This window comes from Anopheles moucheti, chromosome 3, assembly GCF_943734755.1.
Source record: "Anopheles moucheti chromosome 3, idAnoMoucSN_F20_07, whole genome shotgun sequence".
Classification (NCBI taxonomy): domain Eukaryota; kingdom Metazoa; phylum Arthropoda; class Insecta; order Diptera; family Culicidae; genus Anopheles; species Anopheles moucheti.
This window is the reverse complement of record NC_069141.1, coordinates 66,737,056-66,764,204: the sequence shown is the minus strand read 5'-3', so window position 1 is coordinate 66,764,204 and position 27,149 is coordinate 66,737,056. Positions and strand designations below refer to the sequence as shown.

Here is a 27,149-nt window from a genome sequence, read left to right as displayed (position 1 = left end):
CCAGGTGTCACCTCTTGAAAAACATGCTCTCCTGGTATCGGCAATCTGAAAACAGCTGGTTTGTATGGAAAGTTAGTGTTTAAACATTGCATACCTTTAGGCGGATTTCGAGCAAAATTGCTGTACTAGGTGCTACCTCTTCCGTGGATGCTCTCCTGGTACTATACATTCGAAAACTGGTAGTTTTTGAAGCAGTTTGTCGGTGGTTTTCGAGCAAAATTGCTGTACTAGATGCTACCTCTTCCGTGGTATGCTCTCCTGGTGCTAAAAATTCGAAAACTGGTAGTTTTTGAAGCAGTTTTTCGATGGTTTTCGAGCAAAATTGCTGAACTAGGTGCTGTACTAGGTCCGTGGATGCTCTCCTGGTACTATACTTTCGAAAACTGGTAGGAAATTTTTCTCTACCAACGGGAAACCATCAAACTGCATTTAATTTATCACAAAGAACCAAATGTATACCTAACCAAGGAAGATATTTTTGATAAATTGTTTACCTTTTTAATTAGATTTTGTGCTATAAATTACCTCTGCTGTTAAATTTCGAACAACTGCACAATCGACACAAATTGTTTGGGGCCCCCAACACGGCTAGACCCTAATCGACCGCCTCTCCGCATACCGTTTGATCCGCCGCTGCCATTGCCCGTGTTATAAATTGTTAGCCACTAATTCTCTACAATCAGAGACTTTTAATAAGAATTCTTTAAACAGTTTAACCAGAAAAACACTCCCATTTCAAAGCAATGCCCCTGAGCTGCCTCTTGTTCCAGTGAGCTTCGGAGTGTACATGGTGGTATCTTTAACAAATTGCATGGCAAATATTACACCGTACCACTCATTCAATGGATCCACTTGGGCAATGCAACGCTAGCTCCTAGATTCCGATTGTATAAATTCCATCCCACTATCGAGGCGTCGTTACCAAACCACCACAACAGACCCACCTTTGGAAATAGGACAAAACCGTTACACTAACACCACTTGTCCATTGCCCCAAAAACCAACCGCAGGTGTGCCAAATTCACACGTCCATCAGCTCGTTGTACGCTCGTGCACTCTTTTCACCGACCGATCACGGCGAAGACAGTGCCACACTCATTCATTTCCCGCGGGAATACACAACCAAAAACCGATGTTCTACTTTCTCGCCCGGCTCTGCTTAGCGTCCTTTTGGGACCGCTCGTTGCCGATGGTTCGCACTCGTTTAGAAACTGTCGCACACACACACACACACAAAAAGTACGAAGAACAAACTAAAGCAAACGTACGGGAGGCAATCGAGAATTCCCGGTGTCCTTTGAGATGCAAAACAGACATCCTAACTGGGAGCTCTGGTTGCTCCACACTGGCTAAAGCATGGTGAAGTTGTCCAATGCAAATGGGGAACCCGAGCGCTCCCGTTTGCTGACATCCACCATCTCGGGCCCACCACCGTACCGGCAGTTAAGCAGACCCCGTTTACACTTACTTCTGAAGTGTCAACTACCGAACCGGGGCACAGCCAGCAAGCGTTGCCTGTTCACACTCCGTTCTGCTACTTCAAACACGCCAGCGCCCGGTACAAAAACACGCTCCCGGTATTCATCTGCCCGGAAAACCCCCCGGGAGGGGGAAGGATTTTTTTTCGGTTTCGGATGGACCGTACGATGCCGATCGCTGCATCGTTAGCCGTGCCGTGTTTCGTACGCAAAAGGGACACGCGCACACAGTTGGTACTGCATGCAGCAGGCATGCAAATTTGATTTGGCACAACTATTTTTGGTTTTCTCTTCCCTTTGCTCGTTTTGCTGTCTAAACCGGCACATTACGGCACGACACTGTAACCAGAGTCTGGCCAAACGGGGCGAAAACGGAATGCCTGGAATGCCGGGTTTGGGGCAATTTTTGGGTTTTTCGGGAGAAAGCATCGGGAAGCATCGTAATGAAATGGCTTTCTTCACCGCACAGCACACGATGCACACGCGGTGGCAATTGCATTCCAGCTGTTGGTCGATAACACGACGTCGGTGCAGGAGTTCATGAAGCAGTTCAGTGGATTGAACCGCACTACTCTACTGGCAGACAGGCCAGACCCCGAACGACCCCGAAACGGTTTCACGTCAAAATGATATGTCATCAGATATGCTTGTGTACGGTTTTCTTTTCATTCGTCCATTGGCGCTCAATTCACACGCGGGCGATACAGGCGGAGATACAGCACGGGATGAGACCGAAAACTACAGAACCATATCAGAAAGTGAGTTGTTTTCGGTGTCACATGGACTAAAACCTTACAGGGTACCTAACACCCGCCACCCAACAGTTCCCGCTCGTGCTTCCCGAGTGCCAGAGCCAGTTAAGGTGAGGACCGTGTTAACATACCTTTCCAGAGCAGCACTATTAATTTAGCCCTAAAAAGAAAAGGTTAACTCTCGTCGGTATTAAACTGTTTTGCGGTTAATGGCGGTACAAAACCAGACAGCCGAAACATTCCCGGACGTTCAGGTGAGGGAAGGTAAGAAGGAATAAAACAAAAATGCCCTCCACTCCCGCTGTCAGTGGGTTGTAAATGAGCGAAAAGCGAAAAGTGTCAGAGCGGCGAACGGTTACTCTACAGCCCCGTAGAAACCGAAAAACGTCAGAAGCAACTTAATCAGCAAGCAAGCTACTGGTCCCGGTTGCAAAAACGGTGACTTTCTCCCCTCCCAAAAGCCATATTGGTCATGTTTCGGTTGGGGCACTAAAATAGACTCCACCATCAAACTTTACTTCCGCACACAGAGACGGCGCTTTCGCTGCAAAACCAGGCTCGAATAAAAAGGGGTGGCCACACATCAACGTGTGGCCGCCTGGATGACAGAGGCACCCTGGGTGCAAACAACAACCACCCTACTTTAACTAGTACAACAGATTAGAGCACCAGAGCGCCCGGAAACCTCAAAATCGATCCGATGTTCTCCAAACAAAATGGACTACCTTCGACGGCTACAGCCCGGCGCACGGTGGGGCCGGGGTTGGAGTGAGGGGACAGTTCCTTTTTGGAAAATGAGGACAGGAAGTGATGTATACCGTGTTCGTTTTTTTTACGATTCTGTTTTTCATTTATTTTTATGACGCCATCATCCGGCGGCTCCGAAAAAAAAAACGGGGGCAACAGGCGTACGTGCGGAAGTGGATCAACTGGCACTGGCGCCTTTATGATTAGTGTGTGTACATATATATGTGGGTGTGCGGGTGTGTGTGTGTGTACGAGTGGGTAAAGAAAAGCGAGAGAGATTGGAAACAGCATCGGTACGTGACCGATTTTCCCGGCCTGTTTCCCGGGCACGGGCCGTGCTGTTTTCTTTTATTCTCCTCGGGAGAAAGTTCAAACCGAATGTTGCCCGAAACCTTCTTGTGGGTGTGGATGAAATCATAAAATTTTAAAACCCTTTCTGCTAAACACGATACAATCGAGCAGCCGAACCGTTTAGAGGGCAAACAAATGGGCGGGAACCAGCTTTCAATCATTGGTGAGCAGAACACAATCGAATAAAAAAGAAAAGATGAAGAGAAAGTAGAAATACATCGAAAGAAACTATCAAACATTGCAAACGTCACAATGAGTTTGCGTTCGAGTTCTGAAGAAGTTTAAGAAAACCCCAACCCATCCCACCCCTCCACCAGGACAAAAGCAACCCATTCTACCCAGTCCCTCCCTCGACATGCGATTATTTCAACGGAATGACGGTCGTTAGAACTTGAACAAAAACCGTCCGTGAGCCTTTTTTTGTGTGTGTGTTTGTGTCCATCCAACGTTCCGCTGCACAGAGCGACAAATCATGCTCCGGGTGGGGGAGGAGGGGGGGGGAGGACAGCATTATGGGCGGTATGGCTCACCGAGGGCACCATTTTATGCTTTCACTTTCGTTGGCCAACTTTTATTCACTTTCAAGTTTGTTTTTAATACTCGCACCCACTGCCGCTGCCGGTTATCGTCGCAGCAACTTTCGCTTTTCTTGTCCTGTTCCCTTATCGGTATTTTTAAAAGCAATTCCAAACAAAACAAGCGCCCATCACGTGTTATCCCTTTTTGGAGTATTGAGCCAGACCAGGCCAGGCCCGTTGGGTTGGCTGTGACAGTGGCAAGGCGTGTTGTTGTGTTTTATTGTTTCCCTTCAATCTTGCGCAAGCTTCCCGCGAGGAAGATGCGAGGATTTTCTTTCCGCGAGGAGCGTGAGCGTGTCCCTTGCGATGGGATGTCCTCGGCAGCGGCTTAAGATGTTCAATTTGTTTTATTACTCCTTTTGTTCGTGACGGGCGCATGATGTGCACGACAAAACTGTTTGGACACTGTTGTCTAAAAAGGCAGCGTATTTCGGGGTGCGAGGAATGGAAAGAACTCTTTGGGATTGCTCGTGAAGTGCGCATCTCCCAAATGGGACAGGCATCCTCCCAACCCCCTCCCTGTTGTACCGGTCACAAGTGGGTAATGGATTTTCATTTTTGATCATGTGACCAACTTCACGGTGTGCTCGAGTTCTTTCTGTCACAATCCCCCTCTCACCTTGGTTCCCCTTTTTCATGATGAAGTTGTTTTACGACACTTCGTCACACGCCATTCCGCCACCGGTTCTCATGTGTGGGCTCTTTCAATGGTCCAAAATGATCACCAAAAATTGTTTCCGGAGCAAATCAAAGAAGCAGCATCACATCTTGCGCCACCGTTTCCGATTGTACCGATTCCGTTTGCTGATTTCCGAGCCAGAATGGTTTCATTCGGTGGTTTCGGTACCGCTCGAACCCTTCTTGACATTGAGTTCATTGAGCAATAAATCGTTTTTTTTTGGGGCTCTGTTGGTGGGCACGAAAATGATTAGTTTTTTTTTCTTACTCCTTTTTTTGCTGGCGCACAGCAAGTCTCTTTATGATCTTGGCAACAAAAAAAAAATGCCAGTTAATGGTTCATTTTATGGTGCTTCTTCTGGGGACACCTTACCCTTTCGGTCTACATACCGGCGCACACCAAACGCCCATCCTCGCCCATCGAGTGTCGTGTCCTGGTGGTCTTGGCGGAAACACCTTGCGACCTGCTTAATTGGGGACATAATTTATATCTCATTAGCGATTTTCCGGTGTGCCGTTCCTTCATCGTCCGGTGCAAGGAAGATGAATCCTTCGCTAAATTTGCGTCCCCTCGCCCGTTAAGACGTTCATCCTTCACCCGCACCGGGCCCCGTAATGTCCGTTTAGTGCTTATGCTTTTCTTTTAATCTTCTCCACTTCATCACCAAAACCCGATCTGTTTCTCCATCATGTTTCATACACTGTTCGCTTCTTATATAAACTGGCCCTTTCCCCCCGGTGCCAAAACGAGATGGCTGAAAAACCGGGTCCGAGCAAGCGAGTTGTATCTGACATCTGTATCGGAATGTTGGTACAACCCTGGGTCGCTCCCTGGGGAGGTTTAACCGTTGCAGCGTTTTTCGCCCAAATGCTGCGACATTCCTTATTCAGGTTCACAAGATGTGTTCTCATGAATAAATCATTGCAGTTCACCCGATGCTGTTGTGTACGTTCGCCGTTTTGGTGGAACGATGGTTACACACACACACACAAACACTTTGCAGCATGGCATGCTTGGATGCAAAAAGTAAAACCTCCATTGTGACGCGAATGGAGATAGCTTTTGCCTGGCGGGTTGGTGTGATTCCCCTTTCGGTCGCACATCTTCGGGGCCCGTTCCACTAACCTGGTCCCGGTAATTGGTAAAATACGAACCGATCGATACACGAACGAGGCGAATAAATTTCAATAATTCCCGTGTACAGTGGATCACAATTTTATTAGTCGCATCCATTTTGTTTTCCTGCCATCCCGTAAAGCACTGCCCCGAACGCAGCGTTACATTTTGCGAGCACGTTTATATTTCATTAGGGAAGGGGGTTGGACACTCAAACCAACCTCTTTTTTTTCTTGGGGAGGGAAAGGATTCTCCGGATTCTCAAAATCTTCCACTCGCTCCAATGAGAGGGAATTTATGAACCTACCCATGAGGATATTTTGCAGTTGCTTGGTTGCGTTTGATTTGTGGCATATCCTCGGTTTCCCCCCTGGGAGGAAAAAAAAAACCACCGGGAGACAAAGTTTCTGGTCCGGTCACCCATTATTCGGGTAATAAGGGGTCAGCAGTTGGAAGTGACTAACGAAAAAATAAAACAACAACCCGACAAAGGGATCGTGCCATAAACCCCCTTCCTTTTCACTGGTTGGGTTGATGAATGTGATTGAAATGTTTCATTTATCATACTCACGTGCGTAAAACCCCCTGGCATGTGCGGGAAGGTAACGCTGGTGCGTAATCTTTGCAACGGTGTAATAAATGTACGCACGCGCTTCCGTCACCCCCAAAAGGGCACGCATTGTAACAACAGCAACAGCAACAACGAAAGCGCACGACACAGACAGAATTCATGGCTGAGTAAAAGCAACTCATTCGGATAAAATTTATTGCCACGCATTTTCACAACGGAAAAGCGAAAATTCCCCATCAGGGATAATGATAGATCGGGTGTGTGTGTGTATGTGTGCCGGTACCACCGCCCCGGTTCCGCCGGAGTCGCCTGCATGTGTGCAAGTGATAGCCGGAAAAAGTTTTGGCGAACCGGTTCTGTGTCGGTGGAGGTGTGCTGGTGACATAAGCAGGTAATAAAATATTCATTTGCCCCCCCCCTGGAAGAGAGGGGGTTGGAACAGAACTTGGGGTGCAAAAGAGAGAGAGAAGGAATGGGTTTTGACTTCCTGTCTTGAGGTGCAATCAATAAAAATTCTCATTGATGATTTTACGGTCGAGCTGTGCACTTTATTTCGCTTATAAAACAACGCCCATCAACCGAAGTGACAAGCAAACGAATCAAATTAAACATCAAAAAACGAATTTTTATTCGAGACCGTTAATTTCCCCGCGTATTTATCAGTTACAGCAGCTTTAATTTAATTATTGGAAAAGGAATTTCATAGTGTACTTTATATCTTAAACTAATTTCCTAAATAGTTTTGGCACATTTTTAGGAAACTCCGACTGTCCCACTTCTGTCATTTGACCCTTATTTACCTGATCAAACTGCTTATTTAACGTAGTAAATATTTAATATTTGAACATTTTCCACATCCCGCAAAATCAATTTTTCTCTATCCTGAGTGTGAATTAATTATTGCACAATGTTTTCTAAAAGCTCTCGAACAAACATCATGCATGCGGTCATTATTTACCCAAAAACGCCATCCATCGTCCCATTCCCATCGCCGAAAGCTCATTCGTCACCTTCTGTTGCAATGTTGCCAATTATCAGCAATGCGGCTAGGATGTGCACTCCATTTGTACGTGAGCCCGATCTATAGCTCAAGTCGCTTTTATTTCATTATATAAACACACGTCCATCACGAGCGAAGCGAGGCATGTGCCAGATTTGTGCGAGAGTTTCATCAATCTGGACACAATTAAGTGCCATTTTGCTGCAGGAAAAGATATCGATCCGATTATTTCCGGTCGAGTGTGTTCGAATGTGTCGATAAACTAACACTCTACAAACGGCCACACTCGCATGCAGCTGCTGGTGGAGGAAAAGTTTCAACCGTCCGCTTCACAGGATCGCTTCTCCCATCGGTTTGGGGGGCGCGTTCGTGTTGCATCTGTCTTTGCATTATTGAACAACGTCAAACAGCGAACGAAGTGTCTTACCTTTGCCCCAGATCCCTGGCCAGTAAACAGCAACGGCCGGACGGCTAGAGCTTTCCCGTAAGACGTCCCACTGACGTTCGACGTTTGCCTTACAGTCGTTTAGCCTGCGACAGATGATAAATTGAAGCACAAAGCATCAACATCCAACGGCATGGAAACACAACTCAAACAAAAAACCTCACCCCGTTTCAACTTGCCGGCGATACACACTGACAGACACATAGCCACACACACATTTTATGGATGCTAATGTCTCCGGAGACCGTTAACGGAACCCCGAGGGCACCCCACCCGAGCATATGCAGCAAGAAATGCTCTTAAACAATGCAATACCGAGCGAGCGTGTGTGTTCGGTACCGAATCAACATAAGAACGATGTTGAATCCCCCGGCCACCCCATGTAACGCAACCCGAGCCCGAACGATGCACATCACCTCACGAAATGTCCTCAAAAGAATGGCGAGCCCTCCAGGACCGAAGACCGAGCATGGCACCAGGCAAAGCATAAAGAAACCGCTCGCCCTTCATGTCTTGCACGTGAAGCACTGCGAAGCACCCAAACGAAGAAACGCTTTCGTTACGAATTTTATGGGTGCCAACTAAACGATTATGACCTACCCACCTCCTCATCTTGCTCGCCCTCCTTCACCTACTGCACGGCCCTGAGGAGCCAAGTCGAAGACACAATATCTTATAACGAGTGCAAATGAATCAAAACTAACACGAACGACACGAACGGCCGGATGGGGGCAAAGAGGGTTGGAAAGCTTGGTAGCATTTTCGCAGGCAATCTTTCTTCCTTCGATACGTTCGAAGGAACCGCCCGGTATAACGTTGATGACGAGCGATGATCATGATTTCGATATATCGATGCATAAAGCAGGACACGACGACCCACACGAGCGAAGTGAAAATGGACCATCCGCCCCAGGGGCGTCCGGGGGCGATGGCTGGGGCTGGGGATGAACTGATAGACCGAACGGTCGGTGAACGATGGGCGGAAGGAATGCTAATAGAATAAAATGAGTCTTTCGGGCGACCCTTGCGGATATTTCTCGTTAATTTCTTTGATAACATACGTCGCTTCGGGTGGCTTCGTTTAATGCTGTGATTGCTTTTGTGTTGCCCAAGGGGTAAGAGGAGAGAGAGGGGATAGTGGGAGGGGAATAATCTTACGAGGACGATTTCTTGTCCGCTCGTAGGATGGAACACTGTTACCAAAAGGAGCGCCCAGCGCCATCACGACGACACAATCAAACACTATGCCACGAGTCGTCTAGCAACGGCACGACCATGTTTGTCGCTCTTGAAATAATATCCCTTCCACGATGATGAGCAAGAGTGAAGTGATGTCGTCGTCGTCGTCTTGCTTGGTTGCACGTCAACCGACGGACCGAACCGTGATTAAGAAAAAGGACCTATTTTTATATCCTTCGTTATCGAAACCATATGCAAATGGTCGAACCTTCGGGTGGGGGGAAATAATGTTTATGAATATGAATTTGTTCGCAGGTTTTGTTGGAGGAAGGATGTTTGGTGCTTTACGTACAAATCCGTTTGCCCATCCCAGTCCAGTTGGGCGTGATGACCATGTTGACCATTTAAATCAAATAAAATTACGGTCAATAAATTAAGACGATCGCTTCAGTGAAACGTTGAGCGCCGAGGAAAAGCGCTTGCAGTGCGCTTTGAAAACAAAAGTATGTTTAATCCACACCGAGGAGGGGACGAAAAAAAAAAAGCTGCAACTACCACGTCACCACCAAACACGAGGACGGTAAGATGGATGACACAATGAGCTATAAAATATAAAACCGTATAAAATGCTATCCCAAATCAGCAGTTTTTAAGGCGCTGGTCCAGGCGGAGTTCCATCCCGGGGCGATCCATATTTGTGGGAACGTCAGGTGGATGTCATTGTGTTTACTCTTGGCCCAGTGTGGCTAAGGTCCGTGTCAGTGGCAGAGCAAAAAACAAAAAAAGAATAAAAAGAGAAGAAAACAGATCCCAAACCCGAATCCTGTTGATTTATTTAGAGGGCTACAATTCAACTTTACGATGCTGTTGATTTATAGGATTTTTACTTGCCTCCCTTTTTGTTTTTTTGTTGGTAAACCACGATTTTCCTGATTGGATAACAGAAGCTTGCACACTGCTACTAGAGCGAAAGGGAAAAAGGTGCGGAACGGTGGGGGAAACAAAATTACCTTCTCGTGGGGTTCCCATGGGGTAGTATCCGCAATCCGCACTGGGCGGAAAGGTACAACGAAAAAAAAAGACGACAGAAACTAAACTTCACAACGTAACAAACTTGTTCAAACATCCCGAAAACGAGAGAGAGAGAGACAGGGAGGGAGGGAAAAAACAACAACTCATCAGGAGATATCGTACGCTGCCCAACAGTACAACCCATTCGCCTGTAGAGGGCAACGCAGCGAAGTCGTCTGAAAAGTGAAACGAATAAGTCGAAGCTCCAAACCAAAGCCGCTCGCCAACGCAACGGGCACACCGACAGCTGTGCGTTACTTGCGTGTAGTTCTAGTAGTCGTGCACTGGGTACAACAACAAAAAAAAGGCGACGACTTCCCGCCCGTCCAGCCCGTTTAATGGCGAAGAGTTACAACGGCAACCGCAAGTGTGCGTTTTTTTTCCGGTAGGAGTCACGGACCGTTGGCTTCCTTTCATCGAATGTTTACGACCATGTTTTCGTTGTTGAATGAGCGAGTGTTTTGGGTTTGGAGATTTGACAAGCCAGTCTGTTCCATATTATGTATTTTACTCCCGCTCTAATCCATCCCGAACAAAACGGCGACAAAACGTACGGCGTCGCATATAGGGAGTTTTATTGCAACTCCAACGGCAAGTGATATAATTCTTCCTTTAGATGACATTTTACGCCCATTCATTCAATTCACTTTGGCTCAGTTTTGCGCGCAACACTCTATGGGTATGGGATCCCTCATGATCGTCGAACATCATCAACCGAAACCGGGGCACGCCAAAAATTCGAGGGTGCCCGAAAATTGACGTACAAATTGGATCACATTGGGTTCGGTACAGTTTTTGGCCACCGTCACCGGAATTTTCCAATTTCAGTTTCGTCATGTTTGCTGTCAATTTCAATTTTCTTATCAATGTTGCCCGATCGTGTAGCGACCGGGTTTGGCCACGCGTGGAGGTCGGCCTGCGAGCGACGCCATCACACACCGAGGGCTAGCCAAAACCACCGGAAATGAGCGGCCCATTATACGGCTGTGAGTCGATGAATCAATTCGATGGGCGGAAGGGTGAGGGTTTTTTGGGGCCGCTGCGGGTGGTGCGGCATATGCTTTTACACCATGCAGATCCACGGTGCAGCACCGCACGATTTGGGTCAATGTCTGGCCGGTTCGTGATGGGATCTAATCTGATGGGATGAATTGGCTGACGGGTGGAAACGGTTTTACAACCATTTCGAGCTGTCCAGGTGTCAAGTAGTTGATGTCAGACTGAATTTACCGATCGTTACACTCGGTTGTGGTTGGTGGCCGCTCGGATGGCGGGGGTGCGAGTAATTGATGACCTGTTGTATCTTTCTGGGTAAGGAACGCGAGTATCTGATGGCACGTTGATGTTGCCAACAAGTTCGACAGATATGACGATATGGTTTTGGGTACAGATAATGCTCCACAAAATTGGGACGGCACGATGGTTTATTGGTAGCGGCGCCCGTCTTCACACGACAGGACTGGTCCAAAATCCCATCCGGAAATAAATTCCACGTACCCAAGACTAACTATCAAGCAGCGAATCATAGACGTCATACGCAGTTTAGCAACACTGATCCTCTCCATAAATGCTTTCATCTGTTTAATGTTGTGGCCAATCTATTTGATTTTCATTCCTCTCTTGCTGCATTTCGAGCTCGACTTCGAGACTATACTTTCCCTAATTCTGTATTCCCGCGCTTTTTCCCCGATTCATCTGTTCCTACTCCTTAAGTATACTTTAGTTTTTAATTTTTATTTATTTAAATTCCATTATGACGGCAATGCCGTATTTTCAGTTTTTAATTTTTAGTCTTAAGTATTTTTTTTTTTTTTGATAAACCCACCGTGGCAGAGAAAATAAATGAAAATTAAATTAAATTAAATGAAAAAAGTCTATAAATGCCAGGCAATTGTGTTGATTAAGAAGAAAGGAGAAGAATCCTCAACAAATATCTAAATAATCTAAAATATTAGAAAGAAATCTCTTGTTGCCTTCAAACATTTCCCAATTATTCGACAGTATTTTTTAGGACTCACCTCTTATGATGGCCTAGTGAACTTCTTTATCCTCATAAATACATGTTTTATCTAAAACAATCATATCAGATATATATAGACGCACACGGTGCCTAAAATAGAGACACTCAACCTACTCAGTAATTGCTATCATAAGTAGCACCATTACGGTTAAAGCGCTTCTTCCAATACTATTTACATCCAAGTAAAGTTGCTAAACATTTATCACAATCGCCGTCGTGAATATTACGCACCGCTCGTTAATGGAAAACAATTCACCTAAAACCCCCTCGCTTTTACCCAAGCCGAGGTCTGTTCGGCGAAAAGCTACCCGGTAAGCCATCTCACCTTTGCGCTCAATCAAGCACGGCCCATATTTTGGGACCACCAGATTTGGATATTCGTTGCCGGGGTGCAAAAAAAAAAAGAAGATTTCTATCGTTACGACACACGAAATTGATGCGCGTGTGTTGGCTACAAGGATACCTTGGAAGGATGGACTTCCTGCCCACGTGCCGTGCTCGTTGCACGCACGGAACAAAAATCTTCTCCCACACGAAATCCGTACCGCGGCCGATGCGCATTCGTATCCCCCCGTGAGGAAGAAGCCTCCCGGCAAACAGGGGGTGGAGAAGAAAAAATCCCTCTCCATTGGGGAGTTTAAGTACTTCATCCCGTGTGTTGAGTTATTCTTTTTCCAATCAGTAGCATCAGTCAGAATAAATTGAATTTGTTTTGCCTTTCGGCCGCAAGTACCCACCCAGGACGCCGACGTCATGCCTTCCCATTGTCATGCGTTAGAATTCCTGCGCTAAAAGGAAGCAGCAAACACTTACCGTAGCATCATCTTGGCACAAAACCTCTCCAAAAGCCTATACTATTGAAGCTCCCGCTGCTTCGCCACCAACCGTCAGCCAACGGTGTGCAGTGTGCTGTACTCCAGGGAATCGGAAACATGGCACGAAGGAAAGAGCTTTTTTTGGGGCAACAAATAACGTATGCTTATGCACGGGACTGCCTATTGCCATCCGGTACGGTCAAAATGGGAAGGGAGCAAAGCGGAATAAACGGTACGAAGACGTAGGAATAAAGTTGGCTAATGCGTTTAAGCTTCGTTCCGAGTGTGCCTGCGTGATGGTCCAGAAAAGTGAATAGGATAAAATGGAAACACACATACAGCCGCGATTATGGGGTGTGTAGGCCGTTATTGCCTACCTGCAGCGGTCGATGCTTTTGGATCTTTTGGTCAAGTGATCCGATCCCGGTAAGCTTTTGTCTGCTATCGCTTCTGAGATCGACTGCCACATTTCTTCCCGAAACATGAAACCATTGTACAGGTGACGCCCAACGGAACCAGAACGGAACGCTCACATAGACCAGCAATAGTGGAATACGTTCTCGGGACGAAGGAAATGTAGAATAAATACCCACCCGTCAACCGACCACAAAAGCCTCAAGCAATCAGTCACGCTAGGAGAGAAGAAGAAGTAAACGAAATCAAAAAAACAAAGAGCACGGAAAAGATCTTGTCTACGTCCCATGCCCGTATCAGGTGCCCCATCTCAAGCGGAAAACAAGGACATGGCGGCGGTAAAGAAAAAAGCTTGTTCGAAGATAATTTTCCTATTTGCTTCAGCCAACGCAGCTGGCTGCGTCCAGGTGTAGCAGCGTGCCAGGCATCTGTCGCTTGTACACCCAGCTCTATCATGTCGTACATTATGCGTGAAGCATTTACGATAATATCCTGACAAATATTGCCATAATAATTTCCCTGATCTATCACCGTCGGTTAGCAAAAGGCACGATGAGGCACCAGCTGGGACGGGGTGGGAACAACCAACCGACAAAATGCCCCACACGGGAAAGATAATACCCGCGTGAAAGACATGCCCCTTTTGCATGGGGGGAGGAAGAAAGAATATCGCAGATTTAGGGAGAAACAGAGCAGCCACGAAATGGAACGGAATGGTGTAACTGTTAAACTATACAAATTGATAATTAAATGCGATAATGTGGTTAGCTTAAGTGTTCATTTACACAGAGGCGGTGGCGTCCGATACGGTCGGGGCGAAGTAGCAAAATGCTCATTACATCAATCTTAATAGCGAAACCTAACTTTGTTTCGCTAACAGCATGCTGTTTTTTTCTTCCTTTGTTTGCTACCCTGGCCAACGCCAGCGAAAGTTATCCATTGCTTTATGACGTCACCGCCAACACACTCAACCGCGGGGGTTTGAGAATGATAGGCAAAAGGTCTTCTGCATCCCATCTAGTAGCCGCTGAAGCTCTTAAGTCGGTGTAAGCAAGGATGCTCCGAATGTGGAGTTGCCACAGCCGAAAGGAGCAACCATCAGGCAAGTTTATCGATTGCCTCTTCCCGGATGAGCACAAAAGCGATCGGACTGAACGACTAATCATTCAGGAACAGTTTATCTGCCAAACGGATAAAGGATACAGTTCCGAAGGGATCGATTTTACCATACGCTAGGTAAACCCCTTCCTATTCCCGGCGGAAAGTGCACGGTACACACTTACCTTTTTGAGTTACTTCCAGCCCTTGTTTCCGCGTTCTCGAATCCCGGAAAACCCACCGGTCTGGGTGTATTGTGTTTCGTTCGCTCGCTTTCACCTGTTTGGTCTGTATCTGGTTCCTGCCACCCAACGCCCACACGGTACGTCGTCGTCGTCGTCGTCGAGCGCTTTCCTTAATAATCCTTTATTTAAACCATAATAAATCCACTTAATAGATTATCCCGCTTCACCACACGTTACCAACGGGTGCTGCCGACCCCCAAGCACGATCACCATCGCCAGCCACCACACGCATACCTGGGACACATTGAGCACAACCAGCCAGGACCAGGCCAGGTACCGAGGCCAACAATATCCTCCGCTCGGTGTTCTGATGCGGCGCGCACCGAACAAGCAGACCGGGCAATGTAACGAGCACGAACCAAACAGCAACAACGAAAAAAAAAAACGAAGAAAAAACAACCGAGAAAGTGATCACTTTTTCCAGCTGAATGCCACCAACATATCACCGGGAGAGGCACGCTTCCCAGCACGTTATCGCACTAACACACACTCACACGGAATGCACAATTACACATTGCATCGTTCTGGCGCGTCTGTTTATGGGTATTGCTTTGATTTTCCACTCACCACTCTGGTCTGTCGGTGCGGCGGGATGGCTGCAGAACGCTTTTACCCATCCTTTCGTACGCCACACACACACACACTCACTTATCTATGTAACAAGCACTCACACCACCATACCTGACACTACTTACACCGTTGCTTGGATCGATTCAAGCTCACGCTCCACCCCACTGATGCTACTCGTGGAATGGAATTCAATACACTTTACAAATCACCCTTTACAGACACGCACAAGATGTACACTTTACACTTGGATTTCCCTTTCGATTTTTTTTGTTTTCGTTGTTGTTGCAGAAAGAATGTTCAGCTGCACACTGCAGAAGAGAAGAGGAGGTTACGTGTGTTGCGGGGGTATGCGAACACAAGCCAACCGCAAAGCACTTCCTGTATCAGGTTTCCCTACGGATACGGACGACTCCCCCCCCCCCCTCCCCCCTTTTAACTCTTGCTTGAGTTAGAAAGGGATTTTCCGGCTTGCTTTGTGTGTTTCGGTTTCGGCTTAGTTTCGCTAGTTCGAATGGCACTCGCTACCGGTTCGTGCATCTTTATCGATGGCTTTGCGTGGCGTTGATGCATTGCTGAGTAGGAAAACCGACCGGTCTTTACACAACCACACGTAATACGATTCCTGTGAATGGTGTTGCCTTTCCTGTGACAACCGTTTACCGAGTGTGCGATGTATGCGACGGAACGCTTTCGGATGTGCAAACTCGCATATCAAGATGACTTAAGTTGTTGTGCTCGGTTACGACACTGAATGGGTGCGCCCTTTCTGAACGCCCCTTTACCCACACACGATAACACCACACATTCGATTACCCCATGTCGATGATTGTCGATGAGCTTAATGCCATTGTCGGAGGAAAAAAAAAACAAAAATTCAACCCCCAACCGTCACCCATTTTGTTGATTAAAATTTGACCACAGCTGTACGAATCTTCCCTAACGGGGCCCGGATTATCGCAGCAAATTGCGCCCCGGCAGTGTATCAATGCGAACGTGCTTCGATTGAAATCACCTACCGCAGCACGGCATGTAATTAAAAAGCAAAACAAACGAAAAGCAGTTTTTTTTTTAAATTAAAAACCTTCAAACGATTATCAAGAACAAACAAAATGCCATATTCATTATGGGTAATGAAAATCGCATGTTTTACGATCGCTTCCCCGTTTGCCGTGTTTCCCGAAGGTATCTCATTAGTGGCGCACCCTTTACCTTGCACCCATCCCGATCTCCAATCAATCTGACGCACCCGGAACGTTCACCCGCCAAACGGCCGACCATTTGTTGCCCTTCCGACGACATGAAGGTATTAAAGCTTAACGTAAGCTCGGCAAAAATCTGTCATCCGTACACCCGCGGAACGTGTGCACGAAGCGAAACAAACGGAAGGAAAGTGGTGGTAATGAATAAATCAGAAACACATTTCATCAATCCGCTGTCCGCGTTGAATTCTTTTTGGCGCTTTCCAAGTGAAAATGGTGGAAAAAAACAACGCCAAATTGGTACCGAACAGGTACCGCGTGTTAATGCAATGGGCAGATATGTTTTGATTTCTCATCATAGCGGATAATTAAACCGTACGAGTGTGGCTGTACTTACGTTTAATAAAAAAAATCACCCTCGCAACACGAAGAAGTTACTTTATGCATATCAACATAATGAACCCTGCACTACCCGAAATAGCACAAAGAACGATTAAATTCACAGTCGCCTAATGAAAGGCAATACTGCTCCATTCAAACGCGTTTCAATCATCCAACTTTAAATCGAATGCCATGCGAAACCAAATGCAACCTGCAAAACGTTTGCGCATTTTCATTTTCCCAACCGACCGAAAAGTCTCCAATTCAATCAATTAATCCCGAATGCCGAATGCGATTTGTTATTTTATTCCATCCGACAAGTGCATTTGTCCAAACAATTTCGAAACGGCTTTCGGCCAGCTGAAAATGACCAAAAGCGCGCGCGGAACGCGCTGCTGCCAAGGAGGTCGCGTTTCCAAACACTTCAATTAATCATTCGCTCAAACGCACCATTCCACGCCAGGATTGTCCATTTAATCCTAATGGAAATGACTAAACTCACACAAAACTTCGTCAACACTGAGGCGCTGCCGGCAGCGCAAATGCACTGCTAATGCCACCCAATCGGGTGAGCAGATTTTCATCCGAAATCACAAAATTGAACTCTAATTTGCGTCAATCAGTCGATAGCGGCTCGGAATGGATAAAGCGTCCGACGCAGCCCGAATGCCAGTGTCCAGCCAGATAGTAAGTGCTGGACACTTAAACGAACGGATCGTTTGGGTGTGCCATCGGGTGTTTTCTGTGTACGGTTCGGAATCAGCGCAATCCGTAAAAGGGGTTAACGTGATTCGCCAGCACTAATGGATGATGCTACGGAATTCGATTAATTATCCGTTATCCTGTAAGCCTGTTTGATGCTTTTTTGCCTTTGAAGCAGTTTAAAAAAAAACAAGAGTCACTTTATGCTGCTGTTATTATAATTTGAAATGCAGTTTTGCAAAGCTGCGTCTGTTTTTAATGATTTCATCATAATTTCACTTTGCGTATCTCTTTTTGACGGCAACAAACGAAAAGCTGAGATTGTAAAGCCACATGTGTGTTACATTACCATAGAGTTAATTGCCCACACGAGCCTTTTAATAGTTTTTTGTTTTCTTTCTACGCATTATTACAAATATCATAACCACAGATATACATGAACTAATGATAATGAGGCTGATTAATGGAACGCTCATTTCATTAATTAAATGTGCTTTAATGATTTGACTATACAACTTTATTTAATATTGCAATACAATTCCGTGGAAAATAACAAGAGTTTGCAAAAAGATAAATGAATTGAACCGATTTTTTTTTATTTTTCTGTATTTTATCCTGTAAATTAACTTTAAAATTATTTTAAAGCAAGCTGTATTAGCAGTCAGCAACAATAAATATGCTGCATACCAAAAGGTTTGCAGATTGTTTTGTCAAAAAAAAATAAAACGCAACCATTCTTCCACCGAGACGACACGTTCGGATTGGATTTTCTACACAATGAAAAGGGTTTTGACGCCAGCAAATCAACAGAATGATATGTAAGCAAAGACATGAATTGAATCAACCATTAGAGCTCCCTTTTGCCAATGGTTTTCACCCACGTTGTCTACTGCTAAGGCGAGGAAATTCCTCACAAGAAAGAGCCTGCATACTGTGATGGAGACACAGAACACTCTAAATGTAACGCAATACGCAACCCTGTACGGTTCTTTATGCATGTTACATTTTTCTTCGATACATTTCACAAGCTGTGTTCACGTTCACTTTTCAGCAACGTCAACGTCAACCATCGTCAACAATCGGGTTCCGGCACTCGAGCGTCGAAACGCTTAGAGGTAAATGTATGGAAAATATGATGAAAACATGCAGATAATCAACTTCCACACTCATGTTACATGCAAGCGCTGATGCGAGCTGATGAATTCTATTTGTATCTCAACAACAACAACAACAGTTGCTAGGAGGTGGGTAAAGCTAGCAAGTTTATTTGTGTTTGAATGTTTTAATCGTACCCTTCGCAAGAAAGGGTTGAAACAAACAAAATAAAACGCGTGTTTTGATTAACATCACATCTTCGGTACTGTCGAGTACGTGCCACAAAACACCAGGCGTCTCCTTCGCAAAGTACTGGGCGCCTCCATAAAGCACCATCCACTGCCTTCACAAAGTACTGGGCGTCTCCATCACGGTTTCATTCGTATAAATAACTGAAGGAAAATACTTTCATGTGCACACTGTCTGTAAGATTGGTAAGCTTAGTTTTTAATTAAAAAATCAGATACACGCTCACTTTTTTCCATGCGAAACGAATAAATACAGCATACTTCAAATTAAATCAATGGGGTTTGCGTCGAAACAAGCAAAAACCGAACGGTTTAGCTCGAGAGTCGCGACCCGAGAAGGGAACCGCTGCGAGTACATCATTCCCACACGTGCCCTGGCTCAGTTTGTTAGTCTTTCGGCTGTTTTCATACCAAAACGCTCTGTCTCCATCGACATGGTGCCAGTCGTTCGACTTCCCTGGTAGAATAGATTGCCTTTAGCCACCGCATCCATCCCACACGCTTGCCGTACGCACCCCCTGGCTCTATCCAGCGCGAATAAAAACATCTCACGCTAAAGGCATCATCATTTCCAATGCTCCAGTTGTTATTTCACTCAGCATTTTGCCGAGCGACATTCGCAAACGATGCAAGATAAACATGTTTACCACTTCAAAAAGCTTCAAAAAGCTTTGCGGCACCCTGCACGGTACGATCGTACGGCCTACATCGATCGATGCGAACCGTGTGCACCTGGCGAACAGGATGACGCTAACGCTCGGCAGGTCAAACTCAAAATATTTGAACCAATCCATTCATCGGTCACAAAACGGGTTTCAATGGAAAACAAAAATGTTACGAAGCTTTCATCCCACCCTATAAAATACGTTCGTTTGGCTGAAGCAATCTTCAGTGGAAAATACGCTCACCGTAGTGCGACGTACGTTGCAAGAAAATCCATCGTTGACCGATCAAAGGACGGTTCGTTAGACAGTTAGATACTGGCCCGTCTGCAAATACCGATATTTCTCTACGGAACGGTCTTCCCCTAATACGATGACATTCATTCAGTTTCGCGTACAAAGCGATGAGTAGTGGTACGCAACAAAGCCCCCGCAAAGCTGTTCCTGATGGTAACAGTTTGGAGATTTGGCAACGAAGTACTCTTTCATGCTGTGATGTCCAAAGTCAAGGACTGCAACGATTGACCATTGATGCTCGTGTAACAATGCGATCACGTTGAAAATGGTGAAAATTGTGTATGTTTTGGGGCACTATATGGAAGTTGGTCACGATATCACTTGATCCAGTTGACATTTCAACCCTTGTGATGGAGTGGTGTGTCAAACATGGGTTCGTTATACTAAATAAGACAACTCAACGATAACATCAGACAGCTGTTGTAAATGCAATTGAAGTGGTGCCAAAAATGATTATTTGCCAAAGACATCCAAAACATTGCTAAATAAACAACCAATCATTTGTATATCTCGTATCGTCCAGTTAATAAAAATTGTTCATCGAAACAATTTTATTATCCGATGATGATGATGATGTTTCCTAACCCATCGGTTGTCCACCTCACCATACCCACGCTGGAAATCACTTACGCTCCCTTGCTTTAGTTCCGGTGATGTTCCTTTCGGACCAGAACGACCCCAATAAATACTCCTAATTGGTGTAGATTCGTTTTCTCTACCAACTTTCCAAACAGTTCATAACTCCCCCGGAAACGCCCGATGGTGAGCGTTTAAGTGTCTTTGAAAATTGGACAACGGTGGCAAGGAGGACAAAGTACGGCCAACTAATTTCGGTGGTCGGCAAACTTCCTCCCCACGGGTGATAAAATTTTGCTACGTAGGTTTGTTTAAAATAACAACAAACCTGCATTTACCACGCCCACGCACACAACGAGCTGACCGGTCGATGGGTGTCTCATTTTCACCAACGATTCCATTTCGGACTTCGGCAGGGTGACGTTGCTTCATCGTCTTGGCCGCACATAGACCGAACGGCAATTTCGACCCGAAACGTGAGCAGTTGATAAGCTGTGGTGCCCGAAACCCATCACAAACCCGAGAGGGATCTATCCCGGGAAAAAAGGGGGCCAACGTCATAATAGGCCAACGTTTACTTCCGGCCCGTGATTTGCCTTTTGCAAATGGTGCCGATGGTACGGAACGGTCCAGCTGTAGTTCTGTAGCGGGGTTGAAGGTTATGACAGTTTAGCAGGACCTTCTGGCTGCCCGATTATAATCATAACACCGAACGACTTTTCGGTCTGCTTTCGTTGCTTGTTCCGTTCGACCTGCTTTCCGCTAAGCGCACATTATTCGAGCTAGTTAACCGGGCGTCGGCTTTGGGCCGTTTTTGGTCCATGAAATATTCCACCCACTTTCGCGTCCCTTGCATCATACGCATACAAACGAACCCCGCACAAATCGCTGATTTCAGACAGTTTGGAGCCAAAGATGGACTTCGTTGTGTTGGTGCCGGTTCAGTGAAGCCAGCGACCGAACGGAATCAAAATTAAGTGAAACAAAAGGACGGTGGCTTGCTCGCTCGAGCTAACTGCAAATATTTTGACCCATCATCTGAAGTTCAAGCGAATGTGTTCGGGAGTAGTAACAACGGCACGCACAACCAATTCCATGCTTATGCTCAACGTGTGGTATTTGGAAAACGTGCTCGCATACTGCTGATGGTACGATTTCTTTGGCGAACATCATCAAACAGAAGGAAACATTCTATGCAACGTTACTCGCAGCACATCGTCAAATAACTTCATCTTTTTTGAGTGGATTGGAACAAAAATCTCTGGTTTCTGTTGGTAAAATATACACATAACATGTGATCATGTGCCATTTAACCAATGGACTTCATTTCGATTGGAACTGCAAGGAATTGTTAAGTGTTCGATGATGCCTTCAGTTAGTTTTCAACCATGCACTTTGGCGTTCAGAATGTTAAAGCTTTCAGAGCATTCCATACAAATTGGCTGGGTGAATAAGCTTTTAGTTTGAGGGTAACATTCTTTTACTTCCAAACACTGCTCGGAAAATGTCAAAATAAAACAAATTCCATAGTTGCGTTGGCGAAATAACCAAAAGCGTATAAATGTAAAGCAAATTTAAATTATCTCTCTCATCTTATCAGGCGCTTCGCAGTCTTGGCCTACAGCAATAGTCCCTTGAATCGCTCACATTCGAGCGCTGTCTTCTTTCAATCCATTATCCCGGCCTTTCTGGTAATTTACATCCTCAGTCCATTTAAATTTGGGCCAACCGTGCCTCCTCTGTTCATGTGGACGACCTAAATGGACTTGAACGGGCTGAATCGTTCGGTGTCATTCTCATGACGTGACCCACCGGAGTACGGCGAGAGATATAAATTATTTTAATGTATTAATTAAAACTATAGCCTAACCTTTCGCGCGTGACAATAACAAAACATAGCGTCAATTGGTTAAAAATGTTAGTTGTAAGTTAATTTTTGTTTTTACTCCGTCACTGATTTCAAAATGATTTACCTCGACTTCCAGTTATAGTTTGATATTGATTCTTTTATTCACTCAATCTTAAATCATTCAGTATTTAAATTTAAGTATTCATATACCCCTTGGAGATGTCTAATATGCCATTTTACAAACAATATTAACGAACTAAATGAAATGTTTAACCAATTTGCTTTGGTCACAATGCACTGATTCTTGCCGTTAAAATCACCTACAAAGGCTGCTTGTGTGAACAATATTTAATATACTTCGTAGAATCGTCTAAGTATTCTACTAAAGTTCGGCAATGTGTTTGTCCGCTTGTACGTTCAATCGACATTTCCATTGATAAGCCAAACGTTGCCACAAGTAGATTTATTCCTCATGCACATGCAGCACAATGCCATCTTTGCTCGTACGTGAATGCAATCGCACACGAGTTGTTGTACGGTCACTCGTACCTGATTGAAAGAACCACTCCTCACGGCTCATGCCCACTGCTCCACCGTCGTATTGCACCATCGTCCGAATCATTTGTGCGCTGGCAAAAAAGGGCTAAATACCTTCCCGGAAAAGGCGACCACCGACACACCATTTGACCGTGCGGCGGATAATGACTTCCGGCGAGGGAAATGAAACAACTTCGAGTTCCGTTTCGGCGAAAGCACACATCATAAGCGCTGCGCCCGGTGCTTACTGTGCTTCGATCTAGTATCGCTTGCTTTTCGTGCCGGTGCCCCTGTATAAGCGTTCGATCCCGTAGTGAATCATTTCCCCAACTACAAATCAACTGCTACGCTGCATCCGTGTTTTTTTTTTTCTATCCCTCGGTCCCTCTCTCTCCGTGTTCGATTTTTATCATTTTACGGACCTGTGATCCGCATCCGATTCGGTCTGATGGATAGCTTCAACGATACACTGCAGCGACTGTGTCCGTTGTCCGCGGTACGCTTCTGGGAAGCTGTGAAGCTGACCGAACAGTGAATGTGAACAAGAAAAATGAACTTTGCCATCACTTTGACCACTCAATCGAACCGAAACCGGGCGTTCGAATAGCGATGGCGAAAACCTACAGCAAAACGGAAACGAAAAAAAAAACCGAGTTAAGCTTGCTCGTCTCAATCTTCCGACAACGCTCTGCCACCGTGCGCTCTAAAACGGAATTCCCCCTACAGCCACCCTACACTCACACCGGAAAATAAATCTTTGAATCATCACACAGCAAACAAGTCGAGTTTCGCTAAATTTCCTCGCCAACTTCCACCCGCTGTCACCGGCTGATTCAATCCTTCCATAAAGCAGAGGGAAAGCAATACTCGTCGATCCATTGCCCTTGGTCGACCGGTGTGTTCCGTTTCGATGTTTGTATGCTATTTTTAATCATCGATCCAAGTGCCCTAGTTGCGACCCAGCGGGGGAGAGTTGAGGAGGTCGCTCTCCCACTGGGTCCCGATTATAGATGTCATATGCCGGTCCCGGAGGTGTAACAGCAATGAAAGCCAACGAGAGCGAAAGAACGAATAAAAGGGTCCCGAAGCTCAAAGCCAAGAGCAGCCAAGTCACTGTCATGCGAAAATGGTACACCGGGCCCGCTGTCGCGTTCTGTGTTGGTAATAAATATTTACCTTCGTTTGCGATTGCCAACAATCGTGGAAGGATTATGAGTCTTTTTTGCTGTTGTTGTGCGTTTCATGGGAGGTGTCCACGAAGCGAAAGCACCACATAATGAGGTAGGTAAGTTTGCAATAGAGTCACGGTACCTTGACCTAATCAGAATCGGGAAAATCAATACGTATGAAAATGGACAGATTTCAACGGGGTTTCGCTCAAATTTCCCGTCTTTTGATTGTGCAGCGACCAATTGATACTTTAGGTTGCTGTTACAGACAAAATTTGATTACTTCTTCAGTTACGTTGAAAATAGCGAAGCGCAAATTAAGGGTAGGTAATTCATACACACCACCAAGCAGATAAACGCAGACGACTTCACCACAATGTCCTCGAAGAGACTCATCTTCTGAAGAAACTCCCTTTGTGAAGAAGAATAGGACTTGCAGCGATCACTTGATCTTTAAGTGATCTTTAAGTGATCTTTAAGTCTGACTTGTCTACGACTCATCATGCCCGGAGATCACTGGAAATCATGGATAGTTTACAGTTCCTGTGTTCCTCGACTCAACTCAATCAATCAAGAGGTTGATCTCAATCTTAAAGTCAACTCAAGCTTAAGAAGCTGATCTACTGCAGCAATTTAGTGACTAAAACGGAGTGTCAGCCTGTTTTCTATTACATTTTTCATCAAGCTTTGCTACACTTTCTCGGCTAGCTGGATTTTCAAAACCAATCCATTCTGTAATTGCATTCCATATATGAGAAGTTTGCATGCAAAGATATAAATTTCGATTGGATCACGCCTCGCCTACGCCACCCAAAAAGGTCCTTCATTTAAGCTATTCAAAATAGCGTTTATATTATAAAAGCAATTACAAAGGATGCTAGTTTGCACAACGACCAAGTGCTTCAACTCGAATCCTCGAGGTATTTCACGATGTATGTTGTCTTTGTCCTCTCTTGCACAAAAAAAACCCTCAGAGGAGCAAACAAAGACACACAAAAAGGGCATTATTCTTTCCCTATCACCCACTGCCTTATCATATTACCATCAGACCGATGAAATATTTGCTCTACGAAGTCGTAAGTGGAATGCCAAAATGGGTAGCTGTGAGAAAGATATCACACAAACAACCCAGAACGGTTGTGGATGTACCCAAAAAAAAAAAACAAGGCACAACATACCAACATACGTGTGACTGTAGCGTCCCGTTTTTGCGGATCAGGCGCGTATCTGTGATCATTTACCCGGTCTTACATGGCTTATATGTAGTGACGCAGCTCCATCGTAATTCATCTCCATTGCACTCGAGCATAACTTGCATAAATTTTGCAATCCTGCCCAACACCACCACTCACATGGTGCTTGCGTGGGACGAAATATGTGAGGCTAAGAAGAGAAAGCCAACGAAAAAAAAAAACGAAAGAAAACACAAGCTCACGGTGTAAGAGGCCAAACGTTCGGTATTCACTTGGTTCAATTTTATTTTTTCGGTGGAAGTTGAGTGCGATGAAAGATGAATAATCCTTGCCTGGATTCCCATCGACACCGTCACCAACGCCTGGTGAAGCCCGATGATGAAGACGGTGGATGGGATTGGATTCCTTTCCACCCTTTCATGGCATCGTGTGCAATCCTTCAGGGTTTTCTCCCTCTTTTTTTGGGGGGGACTCTCGTTTGACTGGGTCGTTCATCTTCACTTTCGATTTTTTTGCCATTTTTTTAATTTTCGAAATTGATTCTATATCCCCCATCACTTCCCCTTTCCACCTGCCAAAACGGGTAAACCTCTCCTGGGCCTGTTTTTGTATTTGCACGAAGAAAACAAAAATAAACCGAAGAAACTGTTTCCCATCGCCCACAACCATCCTGTGCAGGGTTTTCCACGTCCGGTTTTCTCTGTCGAGAAGCAAGTTTGGCAATGCTTTCCCCTCCTCCTCCCTCGCATCACAGTACATTTCAAGCTGTTTTTCTTTTTTTCATTTCACAAATAAAAAATAAAAATGCTTCTTTTTATGCCATTTTTTTTTGTTGCGTACGTTGCGCTTCGCCGCTCGCACCAACTGAAGAACGATATGCAGCAGTCAGCGGGCGAAGGAACTCGATCATCCTTCGGCCCGGGGCTCGCCTGCAACCACGTGCTATCGTTTATAATTCATCTCTCCGCTCACGCATCGAACATAAATTTTGCTCATCCTTGCGTTGTTTCTTTTTTTTCTTCATTTTATTTGTGCGCTCGGTGCACTTCCATAACTCGGCGAATGAAAACGCAAAACCGGGCGCGTGGAAACGGGCAAGCTAAAAAACATGGCGCGCCCGTGTGTGTGTGTGTGTGTGTGTGTTTATGTGCTTCCCACAAATATACTTTCCCATCCGGGGCAGGTGCCCTGATGGCGCGCCATCTTGCAAAAAGGGACCGATGCCAACATATTTCCATGTTTACCGCGTGACCATCGCTCGATGCTGCTTTGCATGATGTTCGCATGTAGATCGCGGCATTTTCTATCTTCCCCATCCTCCCATCCCCTCATCCCCTCCCCACCTACCCTCATTGCATTCCCTCTCTAACCCTACTAAGCGAGCAAAAACAGGGAAACTGGGCGCCGATGCCAACGATGAACCTGCCGGGTCGGGAGGGAAGTTTTTTTTTTGTTGGGGGGTTGGAGAAATTCCTCCATGCTGTTTACGTGCCACCACCCGCTAACCGGAAGGAAATCATAAGAATTTTCTCATTTTGAACTAAATATGTACTGCGTGGTTCGACACGACCTGCAAGCTGCTGCTGTCCGGAAATGCTGCGAAATATGTGTTACATCTGGCCGGCCCATTGATTGAAAGGGCGGAAACGGTTCATTCAGGGTTGGGCAAATGTCACCTTAAAAAAAATTATCGCACCAATCGGAGGGGACGTAAATACACAGCATACCGAGTTTTATTATTACATTTCCAAGAAAAGGAAGTCAGCGTCCTTTTACGTTTAAATTGATTCTATTGAAGACAATCGACAACAAGAATGTTTCACGACGGTTCAGAATTGTTTAGACTACAACTGCAAAATGTTTCAGGGAACAAAATTCGATCTTCACTTCGAAGAAAAACGGAAACTTTAACCTTCGTTTTTTCCGAACGAAACTTTTGCCAGACAGCAAACAACAATCCATCGAACGTACCGTATTAGGAAGAAATAACAACTCGACCGTATTCGAACCGTATTTTACCGTTCGTTCGTTCAACTGTAAAGCTACACCAGTACCCATTTTATAGGCCTTTTTCCTCATGCCTCGTCATTCGCGAGTTCAATAGCAAAATGG

At 45.5% G+C, this 27,149-nt stretch overlaps 1 protein-coding gene across 1 annotated transcript in view; it reads right to left on the bottom strand.

The window, feature by feature from the left end:
- The window catches only part of LOC128302044 (uncharacterized), a 94,194-nt gene extending 79,567 nt beyond the window's left edge, over nucleotides 1-14,627 (bottom strand). The window contains exon 1 of the mRNA XM_053038759.1: nucleotides 14,500-14,627. The gene's annotated coding sequence lies outside the window, so the exon portion shown is untranslated. The remainder of the gene's footprint in view (nucleotides 1-14,499) is intronic.
- Between the last annotated feature and the right edge of the window lie 12,522 nt (nucleotides 14,628-27,149).